The following is a 25179-nucleotide window of genomic DNA, read 5'->3' on the forward strand; positions in this document are numbered from 1 at the left end:
TAAATAAACAGTAAGAAAAAAAATAAAGAAAAAACTAAAAACAATGAAGCAAAAAATCATATAGTCCTTAATGTATGCCAGACATAGGTCTAAATGCCCTTCAGACATCAGATCATATAATGGGTTAATAATGCTTTGTCTAGGGTATGTCTAGGATGCATTTAGACTACAGGTGTCAGACTACCTGAGATATTATAGTTTAAGCTAATAAGCTGTCACAACTTTGTTATTCATATATTGTTAACTTCAATAACAAAATAGCTTCAAGTAGTTGGTTTCAGATTGGATTACCTTTGAAGATAACTTTCTCGACCTTTGCTGATTTTCTGTTTTGCCATGCTAAAGATGTTGACTTTCTTTTTCTTTTTTTTTAAGTTTATTGCCTAATGGCCACATCAGTTTCAGGAAACAGGAGCTTACATACTTGCATTCAAGGCAGGATGAATGGGCCCAGCTTTTTTTTATCAGACAAAAATCTCCCCTAAGGAAGCTCCAATCAGACTGATAGGTCCTTGTTCCTTATTGGATCAATTTTTACCCCCAGAGGAGTTAAGGAAAGAAATTACCTCTTTTCGGGGCACCTGGGTGGCTCAGCCGGTTAAGCGTCCGGCTTCGGCTCAGGTCATGATCTCACAGTCTGTGGGTTCGAGCCCCGCGTCGGGCTCTGTGCTGACAGCTCAGAGCCTGGAGCCTGTCTTCGGATTCTATGTCTCCCTCTCTCTCTGCCCCTCCCCTGCTCACGCTGTCTCTCTCAGAAATAAATAAAACATTAAAAAAATTAAAAAATAATGAAGTCAGGAAAGTTAGGAAATAGGAGAATCTCAAAATTGTTTTTTATTTCCTCAATGATGCTATTGTTCANAAAAAAAAAAAAAGAAATTACCTCTTTTCATTTTCCACCCACAACTTTTAATCGAGGATTTGCAGTTGATGTCTTATGGGAGGTAACTAAGAGGAAAATTATTTATTGAGTTAAAACATAAAGAATTGAAAATACTCACAGACACACCAAAGAGATGACAATCACGGTCTGTTACCTTACCCTACATGATATATCTGTGGTTGATGGATATGTTTGCATAGATGTGAGTGTTTACCTGCACTTGAGACTATCACTTAGAAATTATTTTTAATGAAATGCCTCAAACTTCTGGAATCTTGAAGTTAGAATAAACTATAACCTATAGCTCAGGATTGATACCACAGAATTGATCTTCGCCAAGGGATTCAAGGGATTCAGGAAAACTTCCTGTTGCAGGGGGATATTCACAGCAGAAAATCTATGGATAACAAGTGAATGCAAAGGAACTTGGAATTCATTTTGTAAGAGGTGTACGATACCAGAAGCACCAGGAGAATGTTTTTTTTTCCTGAAGATGATTGTTATTGGTTGTAATTTTTTTTAATCGCATGCCTTCCAAGGTAGATGTTTTAAAAATTAAAAAAAAAATGGTTTTGTAAAACTCATCACTGGACACACATGTGGCCCTTTTGCCGCAGCTGCTTTTATGTCCAGGGAAGGAAAGAGCTAAGTGAATGATGCAGTTTGAGAAGAGAAGTATTGACAAGCTGTTCCCTTTGGACACGTTCCTAATGTTTAATACAGAAAACCTTCAGCAGTCTTTTAAGATTCACAGGAACTGTCATGCTGTAGGCAGTGTTTCTGGGTAACTCCTCAATAATAGCATGTTTAGGATGGAGCTTTTCACATAGTAGGCAGAATGTAGGCTTTTTTTTTTTATTGCAATCATCATGGTATGGAACAAATAGGTTGACTAGCATGGTAATCTTGTGCCATTTTAGGCATTCCATTCATGGCATGATATTCTAGTCTGATGACTTTGTCAGAATCGGAAGCTCAGAGAAATGAAATAGCTGGTCAAGATCATACATTAAACAGAAGAACAAAGCTTCATTTTTTTTTTTTTTTTTTTTTTTTTTTTACCTGTAAGGTCATCCTTGAGATTGGAAAAAGCCAGCTAATGACTTTCTTTCCTGATCAATATTCACCTGAAAATTAGGTCATTCTAATTAGGTGTTTTTGTTTGTTTGTTTTGGGGAGGCAAGTTGATGCTCAGAGACTGAGATTGTCTTTACCAATAGTTTATTTAACACTGGTTCACTATGGGAATTTCACAGGCCAATAGCATACATGATAATGCCTCTTAATAAGCCAATGAGGAAAAACATACTCCAGTCAATGATAGATTATGTACAGTACTGTTCCAGGCAAGGGGAGATGAAAGGAATAAAGTCCAAATTTTGTTGAGGTGTATTCTTATTATAGGACTTGGTACAAGAGACAACTTAGTCAACCAAGAGCTGAGGTCTAGCAGCCAGTGCAAAGGTAAAAGTCCCTTGTGGCTACAGCACATTGCTAGGGTATAACAATGCCTATGTTGAGGGACAAGCTGATCTTCGCAGGGCCACTGCATGGTTTTCGCTGCTGTAGGTAAAGGTTGCCTTTACTGTGGCAGGCATTGTCTCAAGGTTTTCAGAGAGCTGTTTCAATCAGCAAAGTGGAGCCTTGCCCAGATTGACTCTTGGATAGTATTCACACGCTCTTGATATTTATACTCTAAATGTCTATTACACTGTAATTGGTGGCTTCTTCATATGTTTTTATTGACAGACCCCCAGTGGGACCCCTCAGCAGGTGAGGTACTGAGTTCTTATCAGCGAGAACAAATGGCATGATGACAAAACTTACTTTATTCTTCTGTCAAAACAATGCTATTTCTAAAAACAACTTTTTTTAGTCTTTGTCATAAACAAGTGGATAAAGACAGCTTAAGTCAGAAACAATTCGAAATGTATGAAAGCAGTACACAATAGATATTAAGTATACAGAGTCTCTAAAAGAAAGGTGCTTATTCTCTTGGTATTTAAAATTACATACTGAAAAGCTATTACATACTGAAAATGGCAGTCTCTAGGACTTAGAGGAAGTCTAAGTCTTCTGGAAGCTCTACTTCTGGAAGAGTGTAGATTGACTATGGCAAAGAAAATGAGCAAGTAGAGATTCATGGTCTCTTCAGAGAAAAGGCTGAGACCTCCTCAGTACTCTCCTGAACCTCCTTGTTGTCTTTCTTCCTTCCGTGTGCTGAGAGAAGGAAGCTCTCTGAGAAACTTTATGAAGGACTTATTTGTTATGTCTTCGGCTTAGAGATACCATCTCTAGGGGCGCCTGGGTGCCTCAGTTGGATAAGTGTCTGACTCTTGATTTTGGCTCAGGTCATGATCTCATGAAACATGAAATTGAGTTCTACGTTGCAGTCTGCACTTACAGCATGGAGCCTGCTTGGGATCCTCTCTCCCCACCTCTCTCTGTGCCCCTCCCCAACTTGTGCTCTTTGTCTCTCTATCTCTCAGAATAAATAAATAAATAAACTTAAAAAAAGAGAGAGAAATACCATCTCTACAACTCCAGTGAGAAAAATACAACTCCTCTTCAAAGCTTAACATCAATATCATCTATTATATATAGCTTTCCCTCCAAGGAGAATTACTATATCTTTCTTAATACTGTCATTCTTGCTTCTCTATACATGTTAATTGTCTTGCTAAATAAGCAAACCAGGAGTGGTTACTAAAGACCTACCAGGTGGTTTATTTATTTACTCATGTATGTAGTATGAATGTATGTATGTATCCTGGTGAATGCCACTGGACTGTTCAGCCTTCAAGAGGAGCTTGCAGGCTGAACAAATTCCGTAAGAAAAAAAGCCAGTGTGCTGAATGCTGTGCCCAAACGTTTTGGGCTTCTCTCCTTTCTGACATATTGGCCTTGCAAGTCTAATGACTTAGGAGATAACAGTTATACCTTCAAGTATAACATTATAAATACTTAAAAATATAACTTTTACACATTATTTCATGTTTTCTAGCTATTCTTTGAAGCATGGTTGATATTTACTCATCTAGTCTATCATGACCAGGAATAGAAATGATTCCTTGTAGACTTTGTGGTAGCAAAACAAAGCAAAAAAATGGTGGCACTTATAAGTATTTCTTTTCATATCAACTTTCTTGAGGAAAAAATGTCCATATAAGAAATAACATTCATTTAAAATCGATAATCAGTGGATATTGACAGCTGTATTTACTCATAAAATTACCATCATCATCAAGATACATAACATTTTCATCATCCCTAAAAGATCCTTCCTGTATCTTTTCCATCAGTCCTTCCTCCAACCCTCTGCTACAGCTGCTTACCTGATTTTTGTCCCCATGGATTAGTTTGCATTTTTACAAAGGGAATCATGATATTGTCATCTTTGGGCTAGAATATTTTTCTCAGGAAAATTATTCTGAGATTCATCTGTACTGTTGTACGTATCAGTAGTTTATTCCTTCCTAATGTTGAATAGTATTCCATTGAGTGGATGACACTTTCTTTTTATATTATTAATTCTCATAATGGTAAATATTTGGGCTATTTAAATTTTGGGGTGTTGCAAATGAAGATGTTATGAGAGCTTATGTATAAATCTTTGCATGGACATTGGGTTTTATTGCCTTATGTAAATAATCTGGGAGTGAAATGCTTGAGTCACAGGGCCAGCATATTATTAGCTTTATAGGAAGCTGACAAACTATTTTGGTCAGTTACATCATTTTATATTTCCATCATAAATTTATGAGACTGTCAGTTGCTTCACATCCTAGCCACCAGTTGGTATTTTCAGTCTTTTTAATTTTAGCTATTTTTATGGGTGGTGTAAGAGTGCCAGCAGCACTGACTCCATCTTGTTCATGTTGACACAGTCACCTCCCTCTGGGCTGCATGTTCCAGGCCATGTGGAGGTTAATGTTTGCACGGACCCATGATGCAGGGAAGTTTGTACTGAAGGTGCCAGTTTGATAACTAGTACAGATGACTGGTACACAGATGGCACCCCTTTAGGTAGCTCGTAGAGATCCTCTGATCTTCTGGTGCGCTGTGACCTCACCACAATGCTTCCTTGCTCTATAGAAGCTGTTACGTAAGATCTGGATGGGGTCAAAGAAGGCTGCATAGCACTGCGATGGTTGTCTGCCTGATCCCACTGTCAATAAGTTATCCTGAATGAAACTGTGTAAATGATAGAATGCCTTGCTTTGTTTTTCAGTCTCAAAGTGTCTTCTTGGTCTGAAGGATACTTTACTGTCCCTCCTCCACCTTCTAACAGGTGGTATGTATACTCGTGGTTTTTTTCTTTTTAATTTTTTTTACTGTTTTATTTATTTCCAGGAGAGAGAGAGAGAGAGAGAGAGAGAGAGAGAGAGAGAGAGACAGCGTCAGCNGAGCCCGATGCGGGGCTCGAACCCACGAACCGCGAGATCATGACCTAAGCGAAAGTCGGACGCTTAACCGACTGAGCCACCCAGGCGCCCCTGTATACTCGTGTTTTAATTTACGTTTTTTCTGATGACTAATGATGTTGAGTATTTTTCTGTGTATTTCTTGACTAGTTATATGTCTTCTTTTGTAAATTGCCCATTCAGATCTTTTGAACAGTAAAAAAAAAAAAAAATGGATTGTCTTCTATTGAGTTGTAAGAGTTGTTTGTATAGTCTAGATAAAAGTTCTTTGATATATATATCCTATATGTAGTCTTCCGTTTCATATTTATATATATATATATCCTCTATAATTATGCATACATGTTCTATTTAAGATGTGCTTGCCTGCCTTTCAATCTCCAAGATTGTGGTTTGTTTTGTTTAATATAGGCGTTTTATGTTTTTTTGCATTTATACTTAGGTCTGCAACCCATTGGGTTAACTTTCAAGAAAGGTTGAAATTATTTGTATTTTATTTTTTTCAAACTAATATCAAGTTGTTTAGTGCCATGTTTTGAAAAATACGTTTTCCCCCATTGAATTGGTTTACCATCTTTGTTAAAAATCAATTCATCATATATGTTTGGATCTATTTCTGGATACTCTGTTCTGTTCTATTGATCTATATATTTGTCCTCAAGCCAATACTACATTGTTTTGATTATTACAGTGTTACTGTAATTTCCAAAGTCTTATAGTGAAAGTCTTCCAGGTGTTCTTTTGTTTAACATTACTTTCACTATTCTAGGTTATTTGCATTTCTACATACATTTTAAAATCAACTTGTAAATTTCTATGAGAAAATTATTTTTATATTTATATATTTACTATTTTTAATCTTTATTCATTTAAACTTTATTCATTCCCAAAGATTTGAGTTTCCCTCTGATACGAATTCTCTCTGGACCTAAATAATTTTATTTAAATTTTCCATAGTTTTATTTTATTTGAAAGTGTTATTTAAAAAACTCTTTCCATTTTTGCTCAATACAGAATTATGGGTTAGCCATTGTTTTTTCTTTTCTTTCTAGGCTTCAAATATGTTTTTCTTCTGTTGTCTGTCCTTAATGGTTTCTGATGTCATATCCACCATTATTTGGAACATTATTATCTTTGTATGCATAGTGTTCTTATTTTGTGAATACTTTCCAATTTTTTCTGTATCTTTGGCTTTCAGCAATTTGACTATGAAGATGTGCCTAGGTATGATTGATTATTTTCAAATTTGTCTTTTTGAGGGATTTGCTGATCTTTTGGAATCCATAAATGTCTTTTATCATTTGGGGGGAATTTAAGGTCATTAGGTTTTCAGAAACTTTCTGCCATACCCTTGTTCCTTTCTCTCCATGGCAGTAATTAACTATGTGTACTAACTTTTAAAATTACCCACAGCTCTCTGAGGCCCAGGTTATGTTTTTTTACACTCCTTCTCTCTTCTTCAAACTGGATGATTACTATTAATCTGTTTTCAGGTTCGCATAGATGCTTTTATCATTTCAGTTACTAAATCCTCCCCTAGAAATTCATATTTTAGATCTAGTATTGTTTGATTCTAATATTTCTATTTTGTTTCTTTTTATGTTTACTATTTCTATGCTGAGAATTCCTACCTTTTATTTCTTGCAAGTGTGTATTTTATTCTTTTATCTCACTGAGAATGGTTATAATAACTGTATTTAGAGTTCTTGTCTGATGGTTCCCAAACCTGCTCACCCTAGGGTTGACAACTGTTGATTTTCTTTCTCCTTCAAAGTGGGTCATTGTTTCTGGATTTTTGTAATGAAGTGACTTTGGAGTGGATTTGGGGCATTATAAATAATTATCTTGTGTAAGTTCTTAATTTTGTTATGGTGCTTTAAATACTGTAGATGCTTTTTTTTAGAAGAAAATTAACTTTGTTTCAAAGTAAAGACTACACATCTGTAGTGGCAGTGGCTCAGAGTTACTTCAGCTCCTTAAACCATAGCTCCTGGTTCCTTGCAGCTTCCCCGGGCATGCACACTTCTAGTGTCAAAGATTCAGGTTTTCAGTGTTCCTCTTCTCTGGAGTTTCCTTTCAAGAAGCCCTGGTGTCTCTGGGTTCTCTCCCTGATTCCTTTGCCAAAAAGAGGGTGAGGTGTTTTTTGTTTGTTTGTCTGTTTTGTATCTGAGTTATAGCCACCCTGTGCCCAGTACCACTGCTGTGATTTGTGGTTTCTTTCTGTGTAGAGCAGCTAAAAACAAAAACAAAAACAAATGTATTTCTTTCTTGCTGGGTAGATGCTCCACGTTTCAATTCCCCTTCCAAGGATGCTTGCTTAACTCCCATCTCCAGGCCCTCAAGTAGTAGCCTTTTGAGAATCAGTAGCTCTTATTTGTGCAAAGACTGGTTTACTAGGAGCATACTTTATCCTAGAAGCAGAATGCTGGTATACATACTGTGATAAAGCCAAAAAGAGTTCCATTTTCCACATATTTTCAGACCTTTTCCAATCAAACCTCCCTTAAATTCTCTTATTCCAATAAAATAAAGCAATGAAGAGAGAAAATTAGTTTTTTTCTGAGATATTGTACATGCATGGAAATTGTACCTGGTCAAAAATTGTTTCCTGCCCTCTCTTATGCTCTGAACCTTAATTTATGCAAAAATTATTTTATTAATCCCATCAACATCAATTCTAGCCAATGATACATAGGCAGAGTTATTTGGATAACTTTCCAACAACCACCACCACAGAATTAGAGCTATTGCATGGCTCAGCCGACTTCCTTACTACTGCCATGGAACAATTATACCCACCCTGAAATGCACATGAGTATGAGTGAGCAATAAATCTTTGTTGCTTTAAGCTTATGATTTGGAGTCATTTGTTACTATAACATAAATCAGCCTAAAATAACTGATAAAGACATACTACATAATTTAGCCTAAGCAGACAGATAGTCCATGTGAATATGAGACTGGAAAAAAGGAGATGAAGATACAGCCTTTCATTATATACACTGATAACACAAACAGTGATAATAACAGAAACAAAACAAACGCCACTGGCTTTACTAAATTTAATTCCTGATCCCTCAAAAGAAGGAAGCATATAGTGGCCAAAACTCTAAACTAAAAGTGAGAGGAGCCAAATTCTGTCCCACATTTTTTTTTTTTTAATATAATTTTGTGAAGTTGGCTAACATACAGTGTATACTGTGTGCTCTTGGTTTCGGGGGTAGATTCCCATGATTCATCACTTACATCCAATACCCAGTGCTCCTCCCAACAAGTGCCCTCCTCAGTGGCCATTACCCTTTGAAAGATACCTCTTTACCCTTTGGTGTCTCCATTTTTATAATAATAAGATTGCCTGTTTATCCTCTAAGGGTCTGTGAGCTCTAACAGATGTACGATTTGACGAATAACAGCAAAACAAAGCTCACAATCACTAATGCAGATTCCCCACTGCAGTGGAGGACTCAGAGTAATACCACAAGGAGTTTTGTTATAGCACAAAAACATGCTCAAAAAAAAAAAATCTAGCCCTCTAACTTGCATACTAAGATAGTCATTTCTTCTTAAAATGCTATGATACTTCTTACTCTTTTCCTCCGCCATGAGAATGCATACATAGTGACTATTTATGATGTGAAACAAGCATTGGTTTTTAAAATATCTACCGGCATAAGGTGGGTTGGAAAAAACCGCACAATTCCAAAGGAGGACATGTTCTTCTAGACAAAAGCTGTTTCTGTAGCCTATTTCTTGGGATAAAAACTCTTATGGAGCCAAGACAAGGAAAACCATAGCATCCAGAGTCAACCTACATGTAATATGATTAAGAAAGTTTATAACTGTAAGCCACTGAGGTTTTGATGCCATTCCACAGCAAAACTGAGTGGTATACAAATAAAGTGGTAGTAGAAATGGGTGCTGTCCTAACAAAATACCCCAAGCTATATCATTAAAAATGTATAGCAGGATAATAATGGGACTTTTATTGGAGATTTGAAAACATGTCTGTTAATACCAGTAGTGGCAAATATTTCCACACTGAAGGTATTGAAAACTTGGAAGGCAAACAGTATACCTAATAAGTTTATGGATTTAGGATAGTAAGTTTTGTGAAACAAAAGTGATGCAAAGTTGTACTACAGCTTGTATTTATTAGCTACATTAGGCAAATAAAATAAGGCACATACTCAGAAAAGTGCTCAGAAAAGAATTGGCCCATATGTAAGCAGGAGTATAAGGAAAAAAAGAAAGAATTCAGAAATTCTTTATCTTACAGGACTAGGCTGTGTAATTCCTACTCATGTCCAATAGGTAAAAAAACAAATAGTTATTCCGATAATCAGATTCAATCTCAAGGCATAAACCAAATCAAGGATACAACCATGATTCCCTTTGTTAAGATATCTCTATAGATTAGTATGGGCTCCAGTACATTTTTTTAGTTGGACATGATGGCTCAAGAAGAAGAGATTAAAAGTGTTTTCCCAAAGAAAATTTTGGGGGTTGGGAGGTGCAATATTTGAAAAGTGATGTGGGTGTGGACAGTAGCATAAGCAGTTGACTGAAATCAAACCTGTATTAAAAGAGATTGTGACTGTGATGTGAAATAATTATTAGTTTTCAAATATCTGGAGATATAAAGTAGGCTGAGACAATTGCTCAGTTTCTAAGTAGGTCATGTTCTTTATTGCTTTCTTTTGATTTGGACAAGGAAAATAAAGGAACTCTCAGAGGTCAGAGTAAAGAGTTAGGGGGAATAATGAACTGTGGAGTCAGTTATAAGAAGTAGGACTTGGGCCCAGTCAAGATACCTTACCAACCCTCAGGGTAATGTATTTAATAATATTTGCCCAATGGAATTTAAGAATTTTTGTGATTGAAAGGTTTCTGGATATTTCCCTTCTCCCCTTTAGAGAATATGGTAGGGAATAGTGTATGGGGGAAGAGAAAATTTATCTCTTTAATTCACAGTTCTCTGGACCAAGAGGAGCTGTATACCTGGATCTGATGTAAAGACTATCATGAGATCTTGGACTTTAAGGCTGAGAACATGACGGGATGAAATTTTTCTGTGTCTTTTTTTGGGGAAATAAATAGAATAAGAAAAAATATGAAAATATTTGTGATCAAGGGAGGTCTTTGATAGATCACATTATTTGTCTCAATCATTAACTTCTTCTCTGGAAGAGGATTTTCCATGCTCACCAACTGCTGTGTTAATTTCCAATACTTTTTGTGGGAAGAGTTTACATCACCAATATATTGACATAAGTTTATGAATGTAGCTGCTTTGACCAATGGTTTATGAGCAAATATGATGTACTCTATAGATAAGCAGAAGCTCTTATAGGTATACCACGTTCCTGCCAGCCATTTTGCTCTTTAGTTCACTGGCAAGGGGATATACCTGACCAGCAGGGGAGAAACATCTTCAGCCTGGAACCCAGAATAAGAAAACTTGAAGGGTAGAGATGAAGGATATCTACTGACTGAGCAAAGCCACAGATGAGCCATAGTGTAAGGAGAAAAGAAACATTTGCTTTTGAACCAAAGACCATACTCCCACCACAAAACCGACATTTCCCCCCTGTATTTCAGAAGAAAGCAACATTTTTTTTTAAAAGACCCATGCTCTATAGAGAAGGGAATTTGTGTTGTTTGAAATATGTATGCACATATTTATAATTTGTAACACAATTTGGGATGCATATCATGGACCAGAAAATAGGACTCTTATTTCTCAACTTTATATTATTCTGTATGGAAAAAACAACCTTTTGCAAATCAGTCCCTTTGGACTTTAAGTTCTGCATATATCAGATAGAAATATATATCCTGTCCAACAATATTTGATAATTTCTTGAAGCTCCAAAAGGTAAGTGTCAAAATGCTTTAAAGACTTACATTAATATTCAGATTTTGTGGTATGAATCTGAAAAGATATACTCTTAAACAATACTGATGCGAGGGAGAGTTATTATCTCTATGAAAATAAAGTAGTTGTCTGCATTTAATATAGAGAATGTGTTTGTAGCATACACATTCAAATATACAATTTCCCAAGAAAATCACAGAGGGAAACATGTACTTGCATAAATGAAACCCTGAGGCTCTGCGCATTCCTTAGCACATGCCTTCAGCAGAGAACAACTAAATGTAAATGATAAACCTGTAGATGTGATCATCTTTAAATGTAGTAGGAGTTGATATTCATAGAAAAGTTGTTTGCCAGAATTGTTCAGTGATTCTGGAGACCAAAATTCTGATTTTCATCACTTTCTGAATATGACTTTAGCTTTTTGGAGAAAAATTATGTTAAGACAAGTGAATGTTTTAAATTATTCCTTCCTAAATCCTTTACCAACAACACTTTAAATGCAATTACAATGAAAAGAGGGGCTGTTTTAATAAAATTCTTCATTATATAACATCGTGTGAGAACAGATGAATCAGGAGAAGTGGTGAGAAGTGAATTCCAATCATGTGCTGAATACTGAGCCCATCTAGGTGTTTACATATGTTAGTCATCTAATCTGCCAATGACCTTTGTGAAAGCAAGTGTGCAAATTTTGGCAGGATTTTGGTCTACTATATATTTTTGTGATAAGAAAATAGAGAGTAAGGCAATGTTTTTCTCATCAGTAATAATTTCTTTAACTGCAAGTTATTAATACAAGTCATTTATTTTTTAATGTTTTTATTTTTATTTTTGAGAGAGACAGAGACAGCATGAGTGGGGGAGGGACAAGGAGAGAGAGAGAGAGAGAGAGACAGAATCTGTAGCAGGCTCCAGGCCCTGAACTGTCAGCCCAGAGCCTGACGTGGGGCTCGAACCCAAGAACTGTGAGATCATGACCTGAACAGAAATCAGATGCTTAACCTACTGAGCCACCTTGGCGCCCCTAATAGAACTCACTTAAACAATGGTTTATCAAATAGCTAGTATATCAGGTGTTCTGCTAGCTGCTGGAGTGTCTGTAAGAAAGATTCAATTTCTTGTCAAGGAAAATTACCATGCCTCCATGGATTTTAAAGTCTCATAGTGGAAGATGAATATTAATTTTTAATAATCACATAAATGTGGGGCACCTGGGTGGCTCAGGCAGTTAAGCGTGGACTTTAGCTCAGGTCAAGACCTCATGGTTGGTAAGTTAAAGCCCTGCATCAAGCTCTGTGTTGACAGCTCAGAGCCTGGAGCCTGCTTCCGATTCTGTGTCTTCCTCTCTCTCTGTCCCTCCCCAACTCATGCTCTGTTTCTCTCTCTCAAAATAAGTAAACATTAAAAAATAAAAAATGAAACACATAAATGCATATGGTTAGGAAATGTAATAAGAGATATGAAGAAAAAGTACAGGGTGCTCTGCTAACCTTGGACAGAGTCCCTGGTCCATTATGGGAATGAATTTGAGATTTTCCTTGAAGCAATGATATGTGAAATGATACTGGAAGGATGTATAGAAGTTAAGTAAGTGAAAAATGGAGAAAGGAAACATACTTCTAGGCAGCAGAATAGCATATGTGGAGAGTTGGAGGCCGCAAACAACTCAGTGCCTACAGGAATATGAAGTGGGCTGATGTGGCTTGAACTAGGGAGCGAGAAGAATAGGCTGAGATGAGACTGGAGAACTGGGCAGGAACTAGCTCTTGGGGGGCCTTCAGATGAGGTGAAATTTTGTATTATATTCTTTTTTGATCCAGCTGCAATGGGGAACAGGTAGAAATGGTGGGAAAGGTTGCAGACAAAGGGAGTCCTCTTACAAAGGCCCAGTGGCATGACAAAGCATGAGCTAGATGTGAAACTGCAAGCTGCATGAAACTGGAGGAAAAGGAGTTAAATGGGACAAGACGAGTTAGGGGCTAAGTGGTGATCAGAGCATGTTGGTTTAATAGGCCATGTTAGGAAGTCCAGTTCATTCATAGACAGTGGGAAGACTTTGGAGCATGACCCATCATGTTAATAGCATCATCTCTCATGCATTTTAGGTGCCACTCAGTGCAGTGTGCACTGTGTATTACAGAGGAAGAAAGCTGAGGGAAGGAGGCTGAACAAGGAAGGTGTGAGAATCTAGACATCATTTTAAAAAGGTATGATAGTTATTGACCGTTGTTACCTGAATGTTGCATAATAGAAACATTTGGAGGAGGGGAGATTGCCTTTTATTAGGTATACAAGTTTTATTAAGCTCTTGCATTTGAAAATATTATGTTCTAATACTTGCTTTGTATCCATTTCTTTGTCTAATTTTGATACTGAGAAGTTTAATTCAAAATCTGTTTAACTTTGAAGAAGGCGTTCTTTCTTGTTCACTAATTCCCTTTCATCTCTTAAAACAATTCTATGCTCCCAGTCTTCCAAAAATTTCTAAGAATTATTGGATTTTTGGTATCCTTCTCTCCTAATTGCAGACTATTTATGGATTTATTTTCTTTTTAGTTTTGTTGCTGTCATATTAGTGGTTTCTGAATTCCAAACTAAAGACAACTTCTGCATTGAAATTTTGCTGCTTTGGGCCATTAGAACGTTCATGATCTAATGTCACACATAAATTATTTGATTTTCAAATATATTTTAATGTCATGTATGTAAAATCACATCTTAGTGATTTTATTTGTTTTTTAAATGTTTATTTTTTTTTTTTTATTTTTGAGAGAGAAAGGGATAGAGAGAGAGTATGTACACGAGAGAGTGCAAGCATGAGTGTGGGGAGAGGCAGAGAGAGAGAGAGAGACTGGGAGAAATTGAATCTCAGGCAGGCTCTGTGCTCTGTGCTGTTGGCACAGAACCTGACTCGGGGCTTGAACTTATGAACCCTGAGATAATGACCTGAACTGAAATCAAGAGTCAGACAGTTAACCTACAGAGCCACCCAGGTGCCCCGTAGTATTTTTCTTTTCTAATTAAAAAGGAAATTGCTGTAGAAAGTGACTTACAAAATTCTAGAGAAAAAAATATCTCAGAAGATACCAAGTCAACATTATCTGAATGAAAATCTGAGAAGACTAAAAGTAAAGTATTCAAGAAAGTAGATGTGATCACCACATTGAGCAACCTTCAATCCAACTTCTCCACCTTCTACCTCAATTCAGAGATTGAACTGAATTTTAAAAGTATTGGGTTGCCTTTGATCAAATGAGTAATTATTAGTAAATGTGGGATATTAGCACTCAGTTGATGAATCTCGTAATTTTGTATGTTTCTTGAAATTTTATTCTTGATTTCAGAGTGTATGTTCCAAATTCAGGAAGGATGATTTTGGACTAGTAATATTCAGGCAATAAGAGCATGGACCAGTAAACTAATTATCTATCTGTATTGGAGCATCTAAGTGATACCATTTCAGTATCTATTGAAAAGTCTTGGATTTATGGAAACAGAGAGAGTGTGAGGGTAAATTCCCTTTTACCTTTTTAATATGGAAGATAACCATTTTGGGGGGAAATGTCACACTTTGCAAGCTATACATAATCACACTTTAAGCAAATAAGAGAGTGAGTTTTACTGAGGGGAGAGGGGGAAAGCAGGAGAACACAGGACTGGTACCATGGGAGAAGCTCCCTTAGATGTGGGAAGAAGATGCAAAATAGGAGTCTGAGTCCCCATTTCCTCATTTGCCCATGTTTCATTCAGTATTGAAATCAACCCTATTTTTCTTTCAAATGGACTTTGTAGCTGGTCTGTTCGCACATCTTTTTACTCTAGTGATGATTTCTTTTTCATTATCAAGAAGCAGACTGTTACCTTAGCAACCTAAGTGTCACATCTCACATGCAAACACCTGCACTCTTCAAGGAGATCACACATTCCTTGTTGATAATAATGTGATCAGAAAAGATGACTTCTTTCCCAGTGTCTTTTTTAGGGGCATATACATTTGAGGGGAAAACATAAAACCACCAAAGGTTGTCGGTAAGGTAAATTTATCCTTTATTAAGTTAAATTGATAACGATTACATGTTGACTTGGCAAGTGCCTATTACGTATCTTGTTAATATAAGTGTATGCCTACATATATGCATATTTAGCAATTTGCTTTAAAGTTTGTTTATTTTGAGAGAGAGAGAAAGAGAGAGAGGGTGGGGCAGAGAGAGAGAGAAACAGAATCCCAAGTAGGCTCTGCAGTGTCAGTGCAGAGTCCAAGCCTGGGCTTGAACTCACAAACTATGACATCATGACCTGAGCTGAGACCAAAAGTCAGACACCTAATTGACTGAGCCACCCAGGTGCCCCATGCTTGTAATTTTTATATAATCAGTAGCATATTATACAAATTTTCTCTCCCTTATTTATCTGCTTCAGTATATCTGAGAGATCATTGCATAGAACTATGTAAAGATGTTCTTCATTGTTTAAAACTGGAATGCATGCTTTTTAAAGGCTCTTCAAAGGCTTACATTTTATTTACTTATGGAAGAAAACTATATCTATTGTGCTGCACCTTTCTTTTTTTTTTTTACCTCTAAGCTTGTTTTCACAATATACTACATTATTCAGCAGTTTCTTTCCAAAGAACTCATTTAAAAAATAGGAAGTGGGAGCTCTGCCTCTGAAATCTCTACAATCTTCCTCCTTTTGTCAAAAGGAAATTGCCCTCCACTCTGATAAAGAATTATAGTGTGTCTACTCTGTTTGGTCCCTTGGTTAGGTATGAAGTGTCCAGTAGTGACAGTCTTTTTGGCTGAACTCAAAGTACTTAAAGTCTAGGATAGAGCAATAGATATATTTATAGAGAAGACTGATAATGTGTTAAAATTTCTATTAAAGAAGCCCTGCTCATATTTGAGGACTGTAATAATGTGTCAGCTGAAATAAACCAAAGAGGATATTTATGGGCTGAATGTTGATATCCCCCTCAAATTCACATGTTGATGGCCTAATGCCCAATGTAATGATGTCTCGACTTGGAGCATTTGGAAGGCTATTAGGTCCTGAGAGCGCGGCCCTCATGAATAGCATTAGTATCCTCAGCAGAAGAGACTCACTGGGCTCCGTTGTTCACCCATTCGTGTTAGGGTAGTGCCAGAAGACAGGGCCTGTGAACCAGACAGTGGGCTCTAGAGAGACACCGGATGTTCTGGCACCTTTACCTTGGACTTCCTAGCCTCCAGAACTGTGAGAACTAAATTTCTGTTAGCGATAAGCCACCCACTCTATGGTAATTTGTTAGAGCAGATTCAACTGACTAAGATGGGAATCAACCTGTCTTTTCATGACTGGTAAAGATTGATTAGAGAATGGAGTTTGGGTCAGATACAAAAATGTGCTTCTTAACTACTGACCTAAATGAATTGATTTATTCAAACACTCACAGTCTAAGAAGTACTCTAGAAAGAAGCTAAAACTGCTTCTTTCCATACAAGTTAGGAAAGTCTTGTTCTTATGAATATACCTCATCAGAGTAGAGTTCTACACAAGAAGTGTGATCTAAGACATAGTTAGCATAAAGGCTGTGGCTTTGTATCCAACTTATTAATTAGATAAGGCATAGCTATCTCCTGGAGAGAACTACATGACAGATGAAGACTAGATGCTATATATAATGGAGAACTGGAGGAGGGCACTAGACAAGGCATGAAGGTATGAACGAGCCTAACATATTTTCAGAAATGGAAGTGATTTCACATGACTTAAGGCCTAGCTGGTAGAGCGCCAGTGATCTAGTAAATCACATAGTGGTACGTATTATTGGCATTACAGATTTATATCTTCACTCTCCCTATGTTCTCAAAGCTGAGAAACATTATTCTCTGAATCCTTAAGTTTTTTTCCTCCGTCCTCCGCATTTGTTCTTTCAACATGTCTCCATATTTTTCAAGAACGTATCCTACCATTGCCAACCTTTTCTACATTCCATTCACAAAGAAAATATATCTACAATGAAAACTTCTTCAGCCCTGGCCTCCTCAATCCTTCATTTCCTGGAATGCTGCCATTCCTTTTCCTATTATTTCTTTCCATTTTAGGAAAGGAGTTGGCTTTTTGCCTGACCAAGACTTATGTCATCATCTTTGTTATAGATTTTATCTCTTACCACCACTTAAGACTTTGTAAAAACTACTTTTTTTTTTTGTCTTCAGATCATCTCATGTTACCAAATTCTTGCCATCATTTAAAAAAGTGTTTTGACACTTTTGTTCAGTATTGTGTATAGAATTCATTTAGAAAAGTACCTTTCCCATCTGAAATACATAGACTTGCAGGTTAAAAGATAAATTAAAACAAACTAGCAACAAACAAACACATATACATAAACACCTATACCTTGAAACCAACCAACCAAATCTCTTGCTTGAAGAAAATCCTAGAATGAAGGGCCATAAGATTAGCAGGTGGAACCTAAAAGAAAAAAGCCTATGGGGAGTCTAGAGTAGATATAATCACAAGTAGCTGGAAATAGAGATTTTACATCATGTCGAGGTTAGAAGAACTCTGGAATGGCAGATTAAGGACCTCAGAAAATCTGCTTCTTTATAAAAGCAATCATTATACTGGTGAAATATGTCAAAATGACTGTTTCAGAACTTTGGAAATTAACCAAATCCTTGATACATTTCAAAAAGTGTCATTAAAAAAGCTGTATCTCTGTAATAACACTGAGATTTGTGGTGCTTTTAACTTGCTGTGACTCTATCCCCTTTCCCCAAATCTATGGCAGCCTTGAAAATCAACAACATTATCAGCAGCCTAGCAGCTGCTGGAGGGAACAGAACAGGTTCAAAGATCCCCAGAGAAGTGTCACTATTTGACCTGTCTGAAAGCTCCCTGAAAAGCTTCATTTCCAGGTATTTTTCCTTATTGACCTTAGTCAGCACAAACTCTGTGTGAACCGCCCTATTCCCAGGGCATTTTTCAGAAACAGCTAGTAGCACTTTTTCAACATTGAAGTTGCCTATGGTGGTACTACTCATTGGGGCTGACACGAGGTTGACTGAAAATAGAAAAAAAGCTGAGGAATGAGATGTCCATAAGGTGTTTTGAAAATCGTTGCCCTAGGGGCATCGGAGTGGATCAGTTGGTTAAGCATCTGACTCTTTATTTTGGCTCAGGTCATGATCTCATGGTTATGAGATAAGCCCCATGTCAGGCTCACACTGGGCATGGAATCTGCCTAAGATTTTCTCTCTCTTTCTCTGCCCTTCCCCTGCTTGCTCATGCATTCACTCTCTTTCTCCTTCTCTCAAGATAGATAGAAAGATAAATAAATCAGGTATTTAAAAAAAAATCTTTGTCATATTCTTGGGAACCTTGAAGGCCACTTTCATGATCAGTGTTGTTCATCTGCTCGGGAAAGGTATGAGAAAACACTGACTTCACACCTCATAAGGAAACATAAGGGACTGATAAGGAAATTCAAGGGACTCAGTCAAACATTTGAAAAAGAAGAATTTTAAAGAAATCACACTTCTTGATTTCAAAACTTAACTACAAAACTACAGTAATCAAGACTATGTGGTACTGACATGTGGGCAGACCTATGAATAAATGGAATACAATTGAAAGTCCAGAAATAAAGTCGTATTTTATGGTTGTTTTTTGACAAGGGTGCTTACAATTCAATTTTGGATAAAATAACAGTTTCAACAAATGGTGCCAGAACAATTGGATATACACTTTTGAAAGAAGGAAGTGAGACTGCTAACTCTCGCTATATACCAAAAGTAACTTAAGATGGCCTGTAGACCCAAGTGTAAAAGCTAAAACTCTTAGAAGAAAGCATACAGGTATACCTTAGTGACCTTGGATTAGGCAGTGGTTTCTTAGATATGACTCCAAAAGTACGGATGATAAATAAAAATTAAGTAAATAAAAGTTAAAGATAAATTTGGCTACACCAGAATGGAAAACATCTGTGTTTTTAGATGACATCATCAAAAAAGTGGAAAGACAGTCCACAGAAAGGGGAAAGATTATTTGCAAATCCTGTATCTAATAAGAGACTTGTATTCAGAATGTATAAAGAACTGTTATAACTCAGCAAACTATTTAATTCTCACCATGAGATAACACTTGCATTAAAGCAGGAAGTCCTAGATTATCACATAAAAATAAGTAATTTGGAATTACAGAAAGAATAGAGAGGGAGAAGAAAACAGAAGACAATCTTGGATGGGAAAATAATCATCAGTCAACTATGAAGCACACAAGCCTCCAGTGAAGGTGAGGGTAAAGTCCAAATGCATGCTATTCACATAGTTACATAAATTTCAAACTTAGAAATGGAAATAACTACTTAAGAAGAGTTGAAATTAAGAGTGAAATTAATAGAAACCCAGCAGAAGCATATATGAAGCATAGGTATCAGTATGTTACCGATGTAACCACACTTCCACATGTCGAGGTGCATGGAATTCCTATTTAAAACAAAAAGAAGCAATGGTAGGAAGCACTGATTATATGAGAAATGTACTGCCAAAAGGGAAAGTTAGAAATATTGAGTAAAAAATAATATGGTACTGTAAGATATGGAGAAAAATAATTGTCTGAAAGAGATTTCTAAATATGTATGTTTAAAATCTAAAAAAAGGGGCACCTGCCTGGCTCAGTCAGTTAGGCATCTGACTCTTGATTTCAACTCAGGTCATGATCTACATTTCATGAGTTTGAGTCCCGCATCAGGCTCTGTGCTAACAGCTCAGATCTGGCTTCAAATTCTCTTTCCTTCTGTCTCCGCTCCTTCCCTGGCTCATGCTCTATCTGTATCTCAAAATAAATAAATTTAAAATCTAAATTGAGAATAGAAAGATTTTTTTCTTCTGGTAGAGATAGAATAGCAAAGACTGAATTTACCCACAGAGTTTATAATAACGCACACACACACACACACACACACACACACACACACACAGAGGAAACATAATATATATTAAAAATGTTTCAGTATGTTGGATACCAGGCAACAAAGAGTTGAGAAACAAATGACGTCAGCCCTGCATTTGCCCCACTTATTGCCTTGGGAGTGTTTTCAACCCACGGCATGATGAGAGGAGACTGAGATGGAACCCAAGAGATAGCCTCAGTTGAGCAGGTGGAGCTGAGTCCAGGGAGCTCAAAGCTGCTAGAGTTTTTTGGGCCAGAGAAGAGAATGCCTCACACAGAGGGAAACTTGGAGATCTGAAAAAGGTCCCTTTCAAATGTGAGGCAGAATATTGATACAGAAGCTATCAAAATGAAATATGTACATAAACACAGAATAATAATCATAGAACAACAGAGTGACAGTTGGATAACTTCAGTCATCCTAATGTACATTTAATTTGAATCTCTAAATGAGAGGAATGAGATGTGGGGGCAAACAAAAATAATTGAAGAAATAATGGCCAAACATTTTCAAAATTGTATAAAAATTATAAGCTTACAAATCCAAGAGTCTCAACAAACTCTTGAGGGAAAAGTGGTACTTTGTAAACTAATTGTTCAAAACCACTAATGAAGAGAAAAATCTTAAAAACAGCTAGAGAAGAAAACATGTTACATTGTTATTTTAGTTACAAAAGTTACTTTAGTTACTTTAGTTACATAGGGATGATAAATTTTATGTAAAAAAATAAATAAAGCAGATGAGAAGAAGTCTGTGGATCACTGACTTTTAACTACTGAAAGAAAAGAAAGCCATCAACCTGAAACTCTATAGTTAGGAAAATGTGTTAAAGGAAGACAAAATGAAGACATTTTGAGACATTTATAAGTTGAAATATCTCAGAACTAGCATATTTGGGTATATAAAATATTGAAGTCCTCTGAAAGAAAAAAATGGTAACTTTTATTTATTTTCATATTCAGTGACTCTTTTCTCTCTCATCTACATTCTGCTAGTGAGATAATCCATTCTTTTATATCGAGTACCATATTTTCCATTTGGTTTTTTAATTTACTTTCTATTTCTCTGCTACTGTATTCTATTCTATCTTTTCATTTATTTCAAGTATATTTCCTTTTCTTCTTAGAGCATAGTTATAATAGCTGCTTTAAAGTCTTTGATCATTCCAATCTCTGGGTCATCTCTCTGTTGGCATTTGTGGATTTTCCTTTGTCATGAGAATGGATCACATTTTTCTGGTTATTTGTTGAATAATTAAAATTAACCTTGGACATTGTAAATAAGTGGTGGATAGAATCCTCTGAAGAATGTTTTGTTTTTATTTTAGACAGTTATTTAGAGGTCAGAATTTCTTTTTTTTTTAACTTTTCTCTTTAATTTCTTTTTTTTTAATAGTTTTCTGAGAGAGAGAGAGACAGTGTGAGCAGGGGAGGGTCAGAGAGAGAGGGAGGGAGGGAGGGAGGGAGGGAGACACAGAATCTGAAACAGGCTCCAGGCTCAGAGCTGTCAGCACAAAGGCCGAGGAGGGGCTCAAACCCATGAACTGTGAGATCATGACCTGAGCTGAAGTTGGCCACTTAACGAACTGAGCCACCCAGGCGCCCCTAGAGGTCAGAATTTCTACTTTCCGTTTTTTGCATAAAACCCAGTTCAGTTTTAAACTGTTGATTCATTGGATTATGAGTGTTACCTGTACATATGACTCAGGTTAGACTGCAAATTGGAAGGGTTTATACCCGAGATTAAGGTCTTTCTTTGTCTAACTCTCTTCCTCTGGGACTCCCTCCTCACTCTCTGGTCCAAAGGAATGCCGTTTCCCAATTCCTCTTTCCAAGAAGTTAAGTTTCTAAATGAGTTTTGCTTCAGTGCTCCCAAGCAATTCTGTGTCTCAGACTCAAAACTCAGAGGAAAACAAAGTAAAACTAGACAAGAAAGTCCTTCCAATGTAGGTGATTTCTTCATATTTTGTCCTTATTCTGTAATTAGCCTGTTTTTATTTTTCCTCATACTCACTTAGCTGATTTTAAATTTCCCAGAGTTTTTGGCTGTATTTGGCAAGAGGGATGGGTTATATATGGGTACTTACTCTGCCATAGTGGCACTAGAACTCCTGGAAGTTAAGGGGGTGCCTGGGTGGCTTGGTCAGTTAAGCCAACTCTTCATTACAGCTCAGGTCATGATCTCATGGTTTGTGAGTTCAAGTCCCACATTGGGCTCTGTGTTGACAGCATGGAGCCTGCTTGGGATTCTCTCTCTCTCTCTCTCTCTCTCTCTCTCTCCCCTTCTCTCTCAGAAATAAACAAACTTAAAATTAGAACTCACAGAACTTTCGATGCCTTTATTGAGACTTTTGTAAATAAAAGCCACTAGAAGACTTTTTAAGAGTTTTCTTGGTATCACCAGAAGTGTCACGAAATAATGAACGTGCAATCACAGAATGATTATAGGAAACCAAAGGATGAATTGTTGGCTACATATACATTTTATGAAACTGTTATTAAATTATAGAAATTAATGAAGTAGTATCGTAAATTGGTCCTGTAACAATTGTTTCTGCAACCTTAATATAAAAAGAACATGAACGAAATACATACATATCTCAATATTGCTTGGATGAACTTGAGATAAACTGAGAGCTAGTGTATACTAATCAGATGATAGACATGATTCTTAATTTCCTCTTAAATACAACAGGGAGAAAGAATAATATACCTAGTCAGTTCAAGCATAACCCCAAAACTGAAAGTCAAAAGGACTAGTGCTTTGAATTGCAGGCTATGATTTGCAGGTAAGTGGCTGCTCACAAAGGCAGATCTCGCTGCATTTTATTTTATACACTTGAATCACTCTCCTGGATAATGCTGACTAGTCCAGCTAATGCTAATTGGGAAAATAATATTGAGCATAAGGGTGAGGTGAAAGTTTATTTCTCACATATATGCAGTAAAATAATGTTAAAACTATACAAAAGAGTGATAAACCAAAAAAGCCGATTAGTACACAGTTTAGTATTGTGAGTACATTCATTGGTGAGGAAAGGTAATAGGATGAGGAAGGATACACAGAAAAGTAACTTATTTTTCTTTAAAGTGTATCAGTGTCTGTTGAATTGTCATTCTTTATATCTCAGGTATATTGTTTAAATATTATTTTGTATCAATCAGTATTTAATAAGAAATAATTACAAATAAAAATGGCTTAAGCCCAGGAATAAATCCCACTTAATCATGGTGAACAATTCTTTTAATGGGCTGTTAAATTCAATTTGCTGGTAACTTGTTGAGAACTTTTGCATCCATGTTCATCTGTGAAATTGGTCTGTAGTTCTCCTTTTTTAGTAGGGTCTTTGTCAAGCTTTGAAATAAAGGTAATGTTGGCTTCCTAGAAGGAGTTTGGAAGTTTTCCTTCCATTTCTCTTTTATAGAACAGTTTGAGAAGAATAGGTGTTAGCTCTTCTTTAAATGTCTGGTAGAATTCCCCTGGGGAACCATTTGGCCCAGGACTCTTGTTTGTTGGGAGATTTTTGATTTGCTGATTTAATTTCTGTGCTGGTTATGGGTTTTTCTATTTCTTCCTGTTTTAGTTGTGGTAGTTTGTGAGTTTCAAGGAATCTGTCCATTTCTTCCAGATTGCTCAATTTGTTGGCATATTATTTTTCATAGTGTTCTCCTAAAATTGTTTGTATTTCTGTGGTGTTAGTTGTGATCCTCCTCTTTCATTTGTAAGACATGAATAGGCATTTCACAGAAAAGAAAATAAACAATAAATAAAGAAGGAAATAATCTTACTAGTAACAAGGGAAATTCAAAGTTAAAATTTCAAAAAATCATTTCAAGTCAATCACAGTAACAGAAATTGAGAAGATGAATTCTATCTTGAAATTTGAGTATGTAGTAGATCAGGAAAGTATATCCACTGCAGATGGGAATGCAAGTAAGTACAAGCTCCTTAGCTGAGAATTTCTTAGTATATTTAAAATGTATGTACTTTGAATATAGTGGTTTCACTCCTAGAAATAAAACGTAAATAAAAATTTAACGTGTACACCAATACTTGGACAGCAGTGCTCATAGCAATACTGTTTGAAATAATTAAATAAAATACTTGACATAACCCAAAGTTCCGTTACTATTAAAATAGATATCACAACAGTATATTTATATAATGGAACTCTAAAAAGCAGAATATATTATTAATTACATCTATAGATGCCACAACTGAAAAATCTTAAATGAGATTAAACAAACGAAGCAAGTCGCATAGATATATGTATATTATAATTCCTCAAATTTGAATTTCAAAAACAGGTAAAACTACACCCACACACACACCTACACTCGCACACATGCACGCACACACTTTGGGAATATAGCAGTGGGTGTAAAACTATGAAGAAGACCAAGCAAATAATTACCACACATTTCACAATTATGATTGACTTTGTGTGGAAGGCAAGGGAATGTGATCAAGGAAGTTTCAGAGTAAGCCTCTGAGAACGACACTGTTTCATAACCTGGATGGTACATAAAAACTGTTTCTAATTAATTTTAGATTATACATATAGATCTACAAGCCCTTTTACATATGCATTTCACCTCCTTGTTTTAAGAACACATTACTCCGGGGGCGCCGGGGTGGCTCAGTTGGTTAAGCTTCCTACTTCAGGTGAGGTCATGATCTTGTGGTTCATGGGTTCGAGCCCCACATCGGACTCTGGGCTGGCAGTCAGAGCCTGAAGCTTGCTTCAGATACTGCGTCTCCTTCTCTCTGTCCCTCCCCTGCTCATGCTCTGTCTCTCTCTGTCTCAAAAATAAATAAACCTTAAAAAATTTTTATATAAAAAAGAGAGAACACATTACTCCTTATATTGACCATAGTGTTTAATATAGCTCATAAACTACTTTGACATGAGCTGAGATACAAAAAAGAAAAATTAATAACATTTTTGTGCATAATAAAGTATCTCATTATTACAGTGTTTTTCAGTTTGCAAACCACATTTGCCATCATTAAACTTCTTTTCTTCTGATTGTCTCTATCATCTGAGATAGAAGTA

At 36.4% G+C, this 25179-nt stretch overlaps 1 long non-coding RNA gene across 1 annotated transcript in view; it reads left to right on the plus strand.

The window, feature by feature from the left end:
• Positions 1-13294: 13294 nt before the first annotated feature.
• Positions 13295-25179, plus strand: part of LOC120226339 — a 206714-nt gene continuing 194829 nt past the window's right edge. Inside the window, exon 1 of the long non-coding RNA XR_005526997.1 lies at positions 13295-13392. This is a non-coding gene — a long non-coding RNA (uncharacterized LOC120226339). The remainder of the gene's footprint in view (positions 13393-25179) is intronic.

Source organism: Hyaena hyaena, unplaced genomic scaffold (assembly GCF_003009895.1).
Source record: "Hyaena hyaena isolate Hyena2069 unplaced genomic scaffold, ASM300989v1 scaffold_1654, whole genome shotgun sequence".
Lineage (NCBI taxonomy): Eukaryota > Metazoa > Chordata > Mammalia > Carnivora > Hyaenidae > Hyaena > Hyaena hyaena.